This window comes from Staurois parvus, unplaced genomic scaffold, assembly GCF_062004578.1.
Source record: "Staurois parvus isolate SC_StPar_1 unplaced genomic scaffold, SC_StPar_1.0 ptg000287l, whole genome shotgun sequence".
Lineage (NCBI taxonomy): Eukaryota > Metazoa > Chordata > Amphibia > Anura > Ranidae > Staurois > Staurois parvus.
Genome location: NW_028318083.1, coordinates 23,879,648 through 23,896,884, shown reverse-complemented (window position 1 = coordinate 23,896,884; position 17,237 = coordinate 23,879,648).

Genomic DNA, 17,237 nt, shown 5'->3' with positions numbered 1-17,237 from the left:
CCTCTCACTGTGAATTGGGTACCTGGGTTGACTGTTGTACTAATGAAATTGGTAGCATCGTTCTTGACTCACCTAATGCGTTTCAAGCAAGACCTTTCACTGGCGATAAAGATAATGAGCACCACTACCAATTTCATTGTATTACTGAATTATACCATCGTTAACATTTTATTGCCATTGTTGCCATTCAGTCTGGTTAACAAATACCTCTCTACAAAAGTTATTTGGCAACAGCCAAATCTTGTACGGCAGACAGGCAAGCACTGTGCTGACATAATGGTAGTTAGGTGGTCATGCTGATGAGAACAGAAGCGGTGGTTCAAATCATGATAATGTATGTAATTTGGCTTTAAGTGGGTATACTGGGATGATGCCGGCAGATACAGGCATCATCCGGTATTGTTTTTTTTAGCCGGCAGCCAGGTTCTATGTAAAAGCTATCCTACCGGCTAATTAGCTGCTGGATGGCTTCTACATGTAGGGGAGGGGTCACCGGCACCACCCACCGGTGCCTCTCTGTCTTCTCCAGACCCTTTCACATCTGTCACATGTGCTCAAGCTGAACCTGTTCTCATCTATGAAAAGCACAGGGCACCAGTGGCGGACCTGCCAATTCTGGTGTTCAATGTCAAATGCCAGTCACAGCTGGTGCACAGCTGCATAATTGTACACTTTCTTTGATTGGCGCTGGGATTTTTTTAGTTTGTTTATATATAAATAATGTTTGGGGGTTCTAGGTAATTTTCTAGCGAAAAATACAGATTTTTTTTACTTGTTAAAAAGTGTCAGAAGGAGGTCTGGTCTTCAAGTGGTTAACCTTGGTAAGATCAGGGCCCAGTACTTTTCTTCCAAAATCTTCCATGCAACAACAAGTGTCCATTTTCTTCTTTGCAGTGTGTTAAAGTGCATTGTATAAACGCAGCCCAATCAAAATACAATAAAAGTATAAAGACACATATTTTGCATTCCCATACTTTTATTTATGTTTATACAATAAAAGTGTGGGAATGCAAAATATGTTTTCCCTTACTTTTATTGTACAAGTATAAACTTTTTGAGTCTACCTAGTTCCTGCTGTGCATGTCTGTTAATCTGCCTTCCAGCCATGGCATCAATAGACATAGCTGACACTAGGCAGGTGACATATCTGTTCAGCCCAGGTCTTGCTAGGTATGTGTCATTCAACATAGATACCCTGCACTTACCCATGCTGCCCCTGTCTCCCCCAGTCAACGTACTTCTGTAATCTGTATGATTGCTCTCCTGCTACAGGAGGAGAAGGACCACTGGTGCCTCTCAACAATAAAAAACTGCTTCTGAGACACTGCAAGCATGCACCCCCAGCACTGGGATATACTCTTGCAGCCTTCTTTCTATACTGATCACATCTACAGCACTCTTTCAACACTGCTCACTTATGCACCCTTTCTGCCTCTTAAAGCACTGCTCGCCACTGCTTTCTGTCACCCTCTTCAAACACTGCTCACCTTAGCATCCCATGTCACCCTCTTCAAATGCTGACAGCTTATCTCTGCATCCCCTGCAACCCTCATCCAACACTGCCCACCTCTGCATCCCCTGCAACCCTCATCGAACACTGCCCACCTCTGCATCCCCTGCAACCCTCATCCAACAATGTCCACCTCTGCATCCCCTGCAACCCTCATCCAACAATGTCCACTTCTGCATCCCCTGCAACTCTCATCCAACACTGCCCACCTCTGCATCCCCTGCAACCCTCATCTAACACTGCCCACCTCTGCATCCCCTGCAAACCTCTTTCAATGCTGCTTATCTTTAGATCCCCTGCCACCCTCTTTCAACACTCGTCCCCCTACCACCCTAATCCAACACTGCATACCACTGCCTTCCTTGCAACACCATACTTACCAGCTGTCCCAGATTTACCACAACAGTCCAGTTGTTTTCTTTCAGCTGTTGCACCATGGCCATGTTCTGGAATTAAGCCAAAAAGTTTTCATATGCATGAGCAGCAGGATTTTCATATATATAGTCAGCAACTGATTCGTATGCAAATTTACTGACTATTTCTATGCAAATCTTACAGCTCATTCATACACTTGTGTGTAGGGGTGGATGATCAGTAAGGAACACAATATTACTGACCACTTCAGTTTGTACACAGTGCTGTATCTTACATAGTCCTAACCACTGCACTGCATTCATTATGGTGTATATTATACTCCTGGTCCCTGCATTGTATATGCTAGGTGGTGCGTTATACTCCTGTAGCACTATCCCCACTTAAGAGTTGCTGAGTTATTTTCAGGCACCCTGTCACCCTTGACCTCACTCTGAAAGCCCAATCCCTGCTGACACCACTGTGCACATCTGGCCAGAGTAAACTCTTTCAATATTACCAGAAAATAGACTCACAAAGGTTAGAGTGAATTGATACTTTATTTATATTAGAGTGGAGTATGAGAACAGTAGTGCAGCACAAAATTATAGGTGTGTAAATAATAACAGTTATCCCTCTTAAGCAAAGGTTAGCATACAAAGTGCAAAAATCTCAGTCAGTTTTGGATGTCCTGCAATTCACAATTTAACCAAAGGCCTCAACTCTGAGATGTTTCTGTTCCCAGTGAGCATAATGAGAAATATTAAAGAGTAAGACTAGCTCACTTTGAGCCCTCAGAATCTGACAACCAGGTTTAAGTTTGGGGAAAGGAAAGAGCTCGTTAGTTTAAAAGACTAATGCCAATTAACTGCAGTGGAAGATCTTCTGCGCACTTTTTGGGGCCCAGTTGGTGCACTACAAGAATTCAGATCTCATTCGTTGCAATGGATGGAAGTCCCTCAAAAGGATTTATGCAAGCACAGGCACTATCCCTTTGAGAGGTGTTAACTTGGCCAGTACCTCTTTAAGGCACACAATGAAATGCAGGTTTTAAGCAAGAGGTTTAAAGGGTGGGCAGAAGCATTTATTGACAAGGGTTTATTCCTCTTTAGGCCGCAGTAGAAAATGGCAACAATGCCAAATGTCGCTTGAAGGATGTAAAACAATTGCAGAGAAACAGTGGTATGTCTTGGCCCACAGAGGGCAGACACTACAGCATACTTGGATAACTGGAGATGTGTCTGCTAATAGGCCAGGTGAACTAAGCCTCAACTTGTGTAGCTGGTGAACAATGTCAGTAAGTAGATAGAGAATGGCTGAATCAATAGAATGTCAGTGACAACTTAACTGGCTGGAGATTGGGACTCTCACACCCAATCTGTGGCATCATCCCAGTCACTGGTGGTCTTGCTGTAAATGGGGTCCCCCAGATGTCCTGCAGTTCCTCCTTCAGAGTTCACTAGTGACTGCAGCACTCCAAGTCACAGGCCAACCGGGTAGTTCTCCAAATTTACAGGCGATGTCAGCAGTCGGCTGTTCCTCTCTCATTCTTCGCTCTCTCTCCACGGCCTGATCCAGTTCTCTGGTGTTCTGCACAGCTATCTCCTCACACCTTCCTTCCAGCTTTCTCCCAGCACACTTTCTGCCTCTGTTCCCTGGCTTCTAAATTTATATGCCTCCGCCCTCATGCAAGCTCCTCTGGGAAATATAGTCCCTTAGTGCCTTCTAACAAAGTCCTACGGTTCAGCCTACAAAATCCATCAAGCTTTTCATCAAAGTTTGTGCCACTGAGTGGTAGGACACTGCCATCTTGTGTTTCTTTTAACATCTTGCAGTGTGAACAATAGTGGGTTGTTACACTCCTTACCCCTGCATTTTATACTCTATGTTGTATATTAGAATCCTGGCCCCTGAACTTTAAATGCTATGATGTATTATACTTCTGACCTCTGCCTTGTATACACTATGCTGTACATTAAATTCCTAGACTTTTCACTGCATATGCTATGCTGCACATCATATTACGCTAGAAGACAGAGTCCTAACTAGTTTTATTACTCAGGAATTTTGCAACCTACAAAAACCTATGTTATATATTTTTGCCACTGCACTGCCATCGCATTGTTAAACGTTTTACTCCTGGCTTCTGCACTGTATACTCTATGTTGTACTTTATACTTCCAGACCCTAAACTGCATTTGCTATTTTGTACATTATAATGCTGACCCCATTTACTGTATATGCTATATTGTACATTATACTTCTGACCTATGCACTGTACATATTATGTTGTACAATATATTAAGCTAGGGGAAAGAGTCTTAACCCCTTAACGCGGTGCCTCCTGGCCCTTTAGGGGTTTTTGATGCCAGGAGGTGGGGCAGTGTTTATGATCATGTGACCACCGTGATTGGTTGTCGCAAGTGGCAATTGGGAGCTTTCTGTTAGGTGCCAGTACCATTTTGGTACACAAATATGCGACCTCTCTGTGTCAAGATGCAGCCACTGAGAGGAAGCATATTTCTCTCAGCGCAGAGTATAGCTAAAGGAAAAATTTGTTTTTTAGTTCATCCCCACAACCCTCTTCCAACACAGCCTCCAGCACTGTTTACATCTGCATCCCCTGCCACCATCCTCTAATGCTGCTCACATCTGCATCCATGTCACTTTCTTACAATGCTGCTCACATCTGTATCTTTTGCTACTCTCTTTCACCACAGCTCACCCCTGCAGTCCTAGCCAACCTTTCCCAACATTGCTCACCTCAACATTCCCTGCCGCCCTGTTTTCCCTGAAGTTCTTTTCTTACATTGCTCATCCCTGCAGCTTTTGCAGACTACAGCTCTCTTCTCTAATTGCTTAACACCTACTTCAAGAGTAAGTGATTTCGGGCAGGAAAACTGATCCTCCTGGTGGAGGTAATAGGGGCTGTGGGCAGAGCAAATGACTCAGCAGTGGCATTGTGATCCTATCACTCCACATCTGAATTCTCTGTAACCCTTTTCCACTTCTCACTTCTTCCTCCCCTGCAATCCTCTTCCAACTCTGCTCACCTCTGCACCCCCTACCGCCATTTTCCAACACTGATCACCTCTGAATCCCCTACCACCCTCTTCCAACACTGCTCACCTCTGCACCCCTACCACCCTCTTCCAACACTGCTCATCTCTGCATTTTGGCACCCTTATACAACACTCCTCAACTCTGCATCTCCTGCAACTCCATTACAACATGAACAAAACAAAGATCACACAGCCCCTAGTAATTAACTTTTTTAAATTCCAAACTCAAGCTTCAGCATGTACCCCTATGCTGTACTGCAGGTGGTGGAGAGATGGTATATGCGTACAGTCCTCCCATGATATCCTGAAAGATGGTCTGAATGCGGTGGGGCCAGTGATGAGTTTTGGGAACTAGAGTGGCCACTCTATGCTGACAGCTTGCCAGAACCTGCAGAGAGCACTCGCGGGTAGGGAAGAAGCCAGCATTGCTCAGTACAGCCACAGGGATGCCTAGTGTATGCACACCTGTCGATGGACTGTTTCCAGGAGCTGTAGCAGGTCTCTTCAGAAGTTCAATAGCGCAATCACTACATATATTTAGCATTTAGAATGCTTTTACAACACTGCCTACCTCTGCATTCCCTGCTACTCTCCAGAACCAGAACAGCTGCTAATGCAGAAACCATTCACTTTTTGAAATATGGCCAAAATGCCTGAAACATCTGTATGCAGTTTGTGAGAAATGGTTAGAATGGTAGAATATGATTTCACATCAATACCACGATAGATGTTACTGTGTTTGCCAAATAAAAAAGCAATGGCGCGTATGTGTGACATGGTAATGTACAAGATCTTTTTTTTGTTTAGGGAATCTGTTTATAAAAATTTTGCAAACAGACAAAAAAAAAAACAAGTATATAACCACGCAGGGGCAACATGGAACAATTGACATCTACATGACACATGCGTGAAGTATACACTAGAACATAAAATACAAACACTAGTGGTCTAGAGTTCTGTGCTCAATAGAAAGAAAATACAGAATAAATCACAGGATGGGATGATACAGTGGGTGGATGTCTACATACTCAGAAAAACATAAATAGAGTGCAAAAACCCCTTAAGGTCTAGTAAAAGGTACAGAGTATGCAGTTGCGGGTTCCGCAATCCATTTAGACCAAACCTTGTCATATTTCGTGGGGCAGCCCCTGTGTATGTAGGTGTCCTTGTAGAGGGGTAAGCTAGCATTCACCAGTTGCTTCCAGAAGGAGGTAGAAGAGGGGGTAGACTTCTTCTAGTGTAAAGAGATAGCTTTTTTGGCATAAAAAAGATAAAGGCTAGCAAGGGTCCTTTCCGTTGTAGTTGGGAGTATGTTTTCAACCAAGCCTAGCAGGCAAACCATTATGTTGGGTCTTCGAGGAATAGACGTCAATTTATTTATTAGGGTCAGAACCTCCCCCCAAGCAACCAGCAACCAAGGGGAAATACCAAAAGATGTGGGAGAAATCCCCTGGGGAATGACCACATCTCCAACACTCTGGAGAGCTAGAAGGGTTCATTTTGTGAAGCCTAGATGGAGTAAAATATGCCCAATGCGCAATCCTAAATTGTATCAGCTTATCTCGTAGAGAGGCCAGAGATCTGAAGGGAAAGATCCAAATATCATCCCAATAATCATGATCCATGTCCGGAGCGTCTCTCAACCACCTCTCTCAAAGGTTCTCCATTGCAGGCAGAGAAACTGATATAAGATAAGCATATAAGTGGGAGGTGGGTTTTTCAGTGCAGTCCATTCTGAGCACCTGTTCCAGGGTAGATTGGAGCAGGGCAGGAGAGGCCCTGGGAACAGAGCATGGAAGGCATGGGAGAGCTGCATCCTCCAATAATAGAATGTGAGAGGCACGTTAAAAAATTGGCCAAGTATTTCAGGGTACCATTGACAACCACCTGGGATATAGACTTGACTTTGTATTTGGCCCAAGCTCAGGGATGGGTCAGCTTGTATAGATTGGGTAGGGAGGGATTAAGCCACACTTGAGCATTTGGTGAAACAGCTTGCTTGGGGAAACGTTCAGCTATGAGGCCCACTCTCCAAGCTTGTAGGGTAGTCACCATTGAAGGGGCCAAGGGGTAATGGGCCTGGGGTCCTCTAAAAAGAAGGAATTGGAGAGTCTCCAAAGAATACACCATTGCTGCCTCCAACATGGTGGATGGGTTGGTTTTGTCAGGGTGCAGCCACCAGGCGGCAGTAACCAGTTGGGAGGCCAGAAAGTACTTGTCGGAATCCAGCATGGCCAGGCCTTCCTGAGATTGGGTACCCATGAGGGTGGATAGCTTGTACTGGGGGAGAAAAGACGATGGAGCTGTGCAAAGAGGGATTTGGGGAGCCATGGGGGGGGGGGTGTTCTGAAAAGGTAGGTAAATTTGGGTAGGATTTTCATTTTGACCCAGTAGGGATAACGGCAAGTTATCCCATGCCTTCAATTTCAGTTTAACTGCCTTCACGACCGGGTGTAAATTTAGGGGGAGAAATTTGGAAACATTACGTGAAATAATTACTTCCAGGTAGGTAAACTGCTCAACCCACTGTAGTGGTAAATCCATTGGGGCCATATGTTTGGCATCAGGGTCTTTTGGAAACAGTAAGGATTTAGTCCAGTTCACTCTGAGACCAGAAACCAAAGAATAGGAATTCAGGATATGGAGAGCTCCCTGTAAAGAAGGGTCTGCATCATTGAGAAATAATAAAAGGTCATCAGCATACAGGGCTACCCTCTCCTTCAGCCAGCCAACCCGGAGCCCTATAACAGTCGAGAAGGAGTGGAGCGCTTCGGCAACTGGTTCAATGGTCAGAGCAAATAGGACAGCCCTGACGTGTGCGTAAAGGTGTTAGACAATCCACCCCCCCCCCGACTTAACAGCTGCAGTTGGGTTGCTATAAAGGCACTTCAACCAGTTAAATAAAAACAAGTTAATAAATAAAGTAGAAACCCCATTCTCTGAAGCACCTTCCAAAGGAAGGGCCATTCCACAGTATCAAAGGCCTGCTTTATGTCAAGAGAGGCCACCACTCAAGAGCCTATGTTGCTGTGTGGAGCATGAAGATTTGTAAACAACCTATGGAGGTTAATATCAGTAGCCTTGTGGGCCATGAAGCCAGGTTGGTCTGGATCAATGACTGTTGGTAATATACTTTGGAGTCTTAGGGTAAGAAGCTTAGATAAGATCTTAAAATCAATATTAGGGACGGCAATGGGCCTATAAGAGGCACAGGACATGGGGTCTTTTGGAGGTTTATAAATTAAGAAAATATAAGCATGACCCGTGGAAGCAGGAAGCACGCTTTCCTCTAGACATTTTGTGTATAATGTAGCAAGTACTGGGGCCAAGAGTTTGCCATAGGTCTTATAAAAGTCAATGGGGAGTCTGTCAGGACCAGGAGACTACCCAGCTGTAAAGGATGAAATGGCCATAAGGACCTTGTCCGAGGAGATGGGGCTAAGCAAGGAGGCTCATTTCGTCCCTGAAAGCCAACCCAAAGCCACTCAATCCAACAGATTGTGTAGAACTGTTGGCTGAAAATCAGGGGGAATGGTGGAGGTGTATAAGGAGCTGTAAAATTGATGGAAAGTTTCTAAGATCTGGTCTAGTGAGGAAACCACCTGCCCTAAGGGGGTCCGTACCTCAGCAATAGATGTAAGAGGCAGATCATGTTGGGTCAACATCTCCAGTAGGTGGCTGTTCTTATCCCCTTGTTCAAAGAACCACTGTTTATTTTTGTATAGATCCAGCCTGGTCAATTCAGCTATATGTACAGTAAATGTAGTTCTCTCTGAAAAACATGTAGCAGATCAAAGTTACCTTCAGTAGGGTCAGAGTTGTAAACATTAACCTGATCGCCAACCTGTTGGTTCAGGGACTGTGTATCTAGGGAAAAATTCTTGCGGACTGCTGCTATGGAAGGAGATATATTGGCCTCTCATGAACGCCTTAAAGGCATCCCAAACAGTGGCTGGAGAGGATGACCCCGCATTAAGGTCCCAGTATTCAGTCAGTTTAGGTGGGAAAGTGTCTACCAGGTCAGGATGGGTACCCCAGAGGCTGTAAACAAGTCACAAATCTGTGAGGCCATCAGGAAGAAGTAGATATGACTTGAGCGGGGGCATTGCCCATAGATGGTATGGACATCCAATGAGCAGCAAAACGGAGCCAGGCCAAAACCAAAACATACAACAACATAATTGTCCCTTTGCACCGAAGTGCAAGCCCTGCCCATTCCCAATCTCATCTTCAACAAAACTTAGAAGAGAGACAGGGAAGGGCCTGTACCCAATAACAAAGAACGATGACTGGTAATAGCAATGATACTATGTCCAGTAGTAGTCCCCGAGGAAGCCAAGATCCCAAACAGGGTTAGATTCTGAAGGCCAGGAAATGTTCACAGGGGAGGGTTGCTAAGGGAAACTGGGAGCAGGCCAAAACACTCACTATGGTGGAAACAGCTCGGCACAACTTTAGAAATACGATCAATATAGTCCACTATGCAAAGGGAAGGGAAGGCAGGCTGGAGCTCCTGTGGAGGAGCTCAGAAGCTATAAGGCACTAGAAGGAGTAGTTGGTTAGCTTGGCCATCAGAAAGGAAGAAGATGAGGAAAAAGAAAACGGTCCAGGAAAAATAAGAAAGCAGTGTGCTGGAATACTTGCGGAAACTGCGATGCAGACAAGAGCCTAGGGTCCAGGTAGCCATTAGCGAGTGTCCAGCAAGTCAGAGGCGGCCTCTGGGGTGTCAAGGAGCCAGATCCAGTCCCCTTCCATGATGCACAGCCTGCTTGGATAGAGGAGGCTGAATTTGATGCTTTTTTCCTGAGACGTTTGCTTGAGTCTGGAAACAATAGGAGCTTGGTGTTTTCATGGGTGATGGTCTGCTTCATATGGGCAGCTGTCAGAATCCGGTCCTGGTCTCTGTAGTTTAGCAAGCGGAGGGAGAAGGGCTCCAGCGGAGCTCCCGGGACAGGGAATGTACAGTTGCAAGAAAAAGTATGTGAACCCCTTGGGATTACATGGAGTTTTGCATGAATTGGGCATAAAATGTGCTCTGAACGTCATCTAAGTCACAACAATAGAAGAACACAGTCTGCTGAACATAATACTACACAAACATTAGATGTCGCCATGGTTTAATTGCACATAACATGTAAACATTCACAGTGCAGGGAGGAAAAAGTATGTGAACCTTTGGACTTAATAACTGTTTGACCCTCCTCTGGCAGCAATAACCTCAACCAAACGTTTCCTGTAGTTGCAGATCAGACCTGCACAATGATCTGGAGTAATTTTGGACCACTCCTCTTCACAAAACTGTTTCAGTGTAGCAATATTCTTGGGATGTCTGGTGTGAATCGCTCTCTTAAGGTCATGCCACAGCATTTCAATCGGGTTGAGGTCAGGACTCTGACTGGGCAACTCCAGAAGGTGTATTCTGTGTTGTTGCAGCTATTGTTTTGTTGAATTAATTGTATGCTTTGGCTCATTGTCCTGTTGCATCACCCATCCTCTGCGGAGCTTCAGTTTGCGGACAGATGGTCGTACGTTTTCCTGCAAAATGTCTTGATAAACTCTGGAATTCATGTTCCCATCAATGACAACAATCCGTCCAGGCCCTGAGGCAGCAAAGCAGCCCCAAACCATGATGCTCCCTCCGCCATGTTTTACAGTGGGGATGAGGTTTTGATGTTGGTGTGCTGTGCCTTTTTTTCTCCACACATAGTCTTGTGTGTTCTTCCCAAACAACTCAATCTTGGTTTCATCTGTCCACAGTATATTTTGCCAGTAGTGCTGTGGAACATCCAGGTACTCTTTTGCAAACTTCAAACGTGCTGCAACATTCTTTTTGGACAGCAATGGCTTCCTCCATGGTGTCCTCCCATGTACTCCATTCTTGTTTAATGTTTTCCTTATTGTAGATGTGTCAACAAAAATGTTAGCATGTGCCAGAGATTTCTGAGGGTCTTTAGCTGACACTATGGGATTCTTCTTTACCTCATGCAGCATTCTGCGCTGTGCTCTTGCAGTCATTTTTACAGGATGACCACGCCTAGGGAGAGTAGCAACAGTGCTAAACTTTCTCCATTTGTAGACAGTCTGTCTTACCGTGGACACATGAACATCAAGGCTTTTGGAGATACTTTTGTAACCCTTTCCAGCTTCATGCAAGTCAACAATTCTTGATCGTAGGTCTTCTGAGAGCTCTTTTCTGCGAGGCATGGTTCACATCAGACAGTGCTTCTTGAAACCAGTAAACCCAAAACAGGTGTGTGTTTTTTAAGGGCAGGACAGCTGTCAGCAACACATCCAATATCATCACACTGATTGGAGTCAAGGTTGGCTCACTCCTGGCTCCAATTAGCTCTGGGAAAAGTCATTAGGCTAGGGCCTCACATACTTTTTCCTCCCTGCACTGTGAATGTTTACATGTTATGTGCAATTAAACCATGGCAACATCTAATGTTTGTGTAGTATTATGTTCAGCAGACTGTGTTCTTCTATTGTTGTGACTTAGATGACGTTCAGAGCACATTTTATGCCCAATTCATGCAAAACTCCACGTAATCCCAAGGGGTTCACATACTTTTTCTTGCAACTGTAGGAGACACCCTGTGGGTCCGTTCCACCATGAACATAGATGGAATGTTGGTAAGGTCAAAGAGGGAAATAAGCAGTTGCTCAGCAAACTTCTCCAGGTTGTTTCCTTTGGTTAGTTTCTGGAGGCCAAGGTTTCTTCTCAGTTGGTTTTACATACCAACCGCCTTCTCCTGTAGAGCTTTGACTTGCAGCTGTAGGGCTCAGATCTCTGGAGTCTGCCTGGACCATGTCCTCCACTTCAGGGATGCGCCGCCCCCCCCCCCCCCCCACCTCTGAGACCTTGGAGTGGAATTTGACTAGGTCATGCCGAAGAAAGCTACTGTCCATTGCTAAGAAATCTATCTTGGCTGTTAGGGTCTCTTTGTAGGCCATAATCACCTAAAAGAGGTACTCAGTGGATGGGGTCCCATCAGTGCTGGCATCTGGGGAGGTCTGCATGCCAACAGACATGGCCACTGTGACTGACCACATGGTCAAGATGACTGTGGAAGAAGAATGGCAGGAACTGTCAGATTGGGATCAGGTAGCGCACGGCTTGCTGGATGCCATAAGAAAACCTCAAAAGGTACCCACAGCATGCCAGAGTGTTATATCAGGATTCCCGATCTTGATAATGAGAATCAGAGCTCGATGACAGGTGAAGGAAACAATACAGGATCGGAGCTCCAGCGCCATGTGTCTAGTCCAGCTCACATCCAAGCCACGTCCCCCCCCCCAATTACCAAAGAGATATTGTATTGCATTAATATATGTGAAAACAATCTCCTTTACAAGCTTTATTGTATTCAAGTCAGTACACATTTTTAAATGTTTCATAGCACTTCTTTGGAAGACCCCAGGCAAAATATTTGTGTCAAATAAAATGCAGTCTACTGTGTGCTATTGGGAGTATGCAGTTTACAGCACATATTCCTACGACTAGATTGGTAGCAGTTTCATGGAGTTTGATCCTTGTTTGCCCATTTTTTAGAATTATTTTATTTAGAATGTACAGCATAATTACTAATGTATATAAACCACATAAAAAATGAGTCTATGCAAATAGAAGGATACGTTACAAATCACAGCTGTTTTTACTTCTAGGGGCAGACAGAAGCAGAGCTGAACATTTTCTAGTTATAAAAATGTAAAATAGAAAATAGACTGAAGCAGTTTTGCTGTAATCATCTGTGTGACCAGAGCAAGAGAATATGGGTTTAAGAGGTTTAAACATTAAAGGAGAATTTTACAACCATATGGCATCTTAAAGGTACAAGCAGGACTGCAACAAAGGAGTGGCTCAAGAAGAAGCACATTAATGTCCTAGAGTGGCCTAGCCAGTCTCCAGACCTTAATCCGATTGAAAATCTGTGGAGGGGAGTGCGCATGAGCGGAAGCTCCGGACTGCGCATGTCCATCTGAGGCTCCGCAACATAGCGGGAGAAGAAGCCTCTCTGACGCAGCTCCCGGCCCTCCCCCGCTCCACAAACTCCCCTGCTTCATAAACGGCACCCCCAGAACCCGATGCAATGGTCCGGGGAGCTGCCAAGCATCAGCCCCAGGCAAAACCAATTAAGGAAGCCCTGGCACGGGCCGCCGGTTCCACAGCACAGCCACACACTCTCTCCTATGCAGCCCTGCAGACGGATCCCTCACGCAGCACATCGGATGGTGAGTCTGATAATGACCTGGGGACACCACTCCCAACCCCTATCTCTGACCCTGCTCATCCTGACCTTCTCAAACAATTTGAGAAAATGCTGCACAGAGCCCTGAAACAGACCTCTGACCATATTACGGGCAAACTATCTATACAAATCCGCGACCTAGGGGTCCGCACATCTGAGCTAGAACATAGGGTCGACAATCTGGACGCTGCTGTTCATATGTATTCAGATGAATTTAAGGAGCTACGCGATGAAAATCTAACTCTTCAATCTCGCTTGGAGGACTTTGAAAACAGAGCATGCCATTCTAACATCCTTATCCACGGCTTCCCAGAAACCATTACTGATGTCCTTTCCATGGTCACTGCCCTCTTTCAAGAACTGGCACCTGCTATCCCGATTGAATGCCTCGAAACTGGACAGGGTACACCACGCCCTAGCTTCACATAGACCTGACGGCCCACCTCGTGATATCATCGCCAAATTCCATTATTTCCACACTAAGGAACAATTACTCCAGGCGGCCCACAACGCAGGAACTCTAACCTTTCAGGGTCATACCTACCAGTTATTTCAAGACCTGTGCCCCGCCACCATCGCCAAATGCAGAGCGATGAAGCCTCATTTGCAGATTATTCAACAAGGTATAGCTTACCGTTGGAACTTTCCTTTTGCTGTCCGCTTCCCCTACCAGTCCTGTGACTACATCTGCCACCCCCAACTCCAACCTCCCCCGGTTACTCCTGATGGATCGAGCAGAAGATCTGCTTTCTGCTCTCCCAGAAAAATCATCCCTCAACATCGGCCGTAGGTCAGCTCAGCACCCACAAACGCGGACGATTCTCGTCTCCAGCTGAAGCCCCCCAAGAGTCTATGGACTGAAGCCCTCTCCTGTATCTTTTACCCCTACCTCACCCTATTCTGGGCCATGCCTGTCACCGGGACCATACCGCCTGGATCTTCAATCTGTGCGCATTATTGCTGATCCCTATACCTACCGAGAACACCTCCGAAGGACCTCGTTTTTGGTCCAGGTTCCCCAGCTGGTCACTCCCCACAGCCGCCCTCCTGTAGTCTGGCCCTCCCGGCCTCCTTCCCTGGCTCTCCAGCTCATCCCTGCCTTCTTGAGAACCCACCTTGGATCTCTTTACCCTGACGGCCTCCTGGTCCCGCCGTCTTCCTGCCTGTATAGGGGCCTCCCCCTGACTTTGTGTTTTAATATTATGCATCTGTTGTCGCTCAGGTCCTATTGTTTCCTGACATTTTGCTAGCTTTATCGTGTTGTATTTCACTTAATAATGCTGTTGCTTCCTCCCTTAGGTTATTCAACCTTGTTTGCCTAGTTTGTTGGAGCTTGCTAGGCAGTCCTGGGCTTGGCACTATCTGCAGTACCGCTTAAGCTCTGCACCTTTTCTTTTTATTTAGTGTGCTTTCTTCCTGTGTTGCCAGAGCCTGGGACTCCCCCCGCTACTCAGGGAGCATCGGGCGCCAGTTACTTTCACTGGCGTCTGCATATTTGTATTTATACTCAGACTGTCTTCTCCCCTATGTTCGCCACTGCGTACCCACCATTAGTCCATGCAGTACAGGTTTTCTGTATTGCTAGGGCTGTTTCTGATCCCCCAGACCGTTCATCCTGCTCTTGTCCTGGGGGCCAGACCACTGACTCTAGTTGTTCTCCTCCCCCTTTATCAGCTACTTCTTGCTTTCTCCACTACTCTCCTACTTCCGTGTGACTTCCCTCCCACCTTCATTTTTTTTTCTCCTCTTCCCTCCCTCCCCCCTTGGCACCGTTCCTTATGCGCTCAACCTCAGACCTATTTTATATTTGCAGTTCCCATGCTCCCACCATGGGACCCCTGAATGTCCTCACCCTGAACGTCCAGGGCCTCGATGTCCCCCAAAAGCGCAACAAGGCCTTACGCTTCTTTGCGTCCCAAAAGGCGCATGTTGTCTGTTTACAAGAAACGCATTTTACCCACACTTCCACGCCTAAATTTTTTGGCCCCCTCTACCCGCAAATCTTTACCTCTTCCGCTAAAACCAAATGTAGAGGAGTTCTTATTTCATCGCACAGTCCCTTTCGTGCTCCATGCTGAAATTGGAGACCCGGAAGGATGCTACTTCATCCTGTTGTGACTTCTTCTAGACTTTCCAGTCACAATCGTCTCTTACTAACCAAGATCCCCTTCCATTCCTCTCCCACTTGCTGACTATTATTGACCACCATAAACGCGGCACCTTGCTTATTTGTGGAGACTCTAACAACACACTATTCCTTTCTCGATAAATCTCCCCAACCGGCTCTCCCTCCAGCCTCTACACATTCTTTCCAACAACTTCTAAATTGTCATTCCTTGGTAGATTCATGGAGGGAACTTCACCCAGTAAAACGCAGGTATACCTATTACTCTCACCCACACAAAACATTCTCATGCATTGACCATATTCTCATGACCGTCAGCTCCTCTTCCAGACTTCTTACTTCAGACATCCTCCCTATACCATAGTCAGACCACTGCGCTGTTCTTAAGACTATCTCCTCCCTGTCCCCCTCTGCTACTGACTGCTCCTGGGTAATCAACGATAATTTACTATCCCACCCAACACATAGCCTAGACCTAGAGATCGCCCTTATAGAATACCTGGAGATGAACTCCACCCCAGATATCTCTCCTCTCCTGTTATGGGAAGCACATAAGCCAGTCCTTAGAGGGGTCTGTATTAGCAAATCGTTCTTCCTCAACAAAGAAATGCGGCAAACACACCTTCGCCTTGAGGCAGCATATAATCAGTCACATCAAGCGTTTCAGGCCACTCCTTCTCCTCACAACCGCAAAGCCTTGGAACAATCCCGCTTGGAACTTGACCTCATTTTGACAGACCAAGCCGAGCTATCCCTTCGTAGATCTCGCCACAAATATTACACCAAAGCGAACAAACCCGATACATTCCTAGCTCTTTCACTCCGTAGACTAGACCGCATCGCCAAACCAATTCACCTAAAACTTTCTCAAGGTAGCTACACTAGCAATCCCATGCAAATATTGCACATTTTCCACAAGCACCTAGCCTTATTATATTCCCAGATGGAACCCTTCGATCAATCTCACGCAGAGAACCTCTTCACCCACCTCTCTTTCCTGACATTGTCCACTCAACATCTAGAAGTCCTCGAGATGCCAATCACACCAACTGAAACTTTGTCCGCAATTAAAGATTTAAAGACTATAAAGCGCACTGGCCCAGATGGCTTTTCCACCTCCTACTATAAGAAATATGCTCACTTTATTTCACCCATGCTTACCAATGCCTTCAACGCCATCCTGTCAGGCCAATCTTTTAAGCCAGAAATAGTCTCGGCTACTATAACTGTGCTACCGAAACCAAACTCCGACGACTCAGCCTGGTCTAATTATAGACCTATCTCCCTACTCAACATCGATGTCAAGCTTCTCGCTAAAATCCTCTCTACCCATTTGAATCCGATTATATGCTCCCTATTACATAAGGATCAAGTGGGTTTTATCCCTTCACGGCAAGCTGGCGACAACATACAGTTGCAAGAAAAAGTATGTGAACCCCTTGGGATTACGTGGAGTTTTGCATGAATTGGGCATAAAATTGCTCTGAACGTCATCGAAGTCACAACAATAGAAGAACACAGTCTGCTGAACATAATACTACACAAACATTAGATGTTGCCATGGTTTAATTGCACATAACATGTAAACATTCACAGTGCAGGGAGGAAAAAGTATGTGAGGCCCTAGCTTAATGACTTCTCCCAGAGCTAATTGGAGCCAGGAGTGAGCCAACCTTGACTCCAATCAGTGTGATGATATTGGATGTGTTGCTGACAGCTGTCCTGCCCTTAAAAAACATACACCTGTTTGGAGTTTACTGGTTTCAAGAAGCACTGTCTGATGTGAACCATGCCTCGCAGAAAAGAGCTCTCAGAAGATCTACGATCAAGAATTGTTGACTTGCATGAAGCTGGAAAGGGTTACAAAAGTATCTTCAAAAGCCTTGATGTTCATGTGTCCACGGTAAGACAGACTGTCTACAAATGGAGAAAGTTTAGCA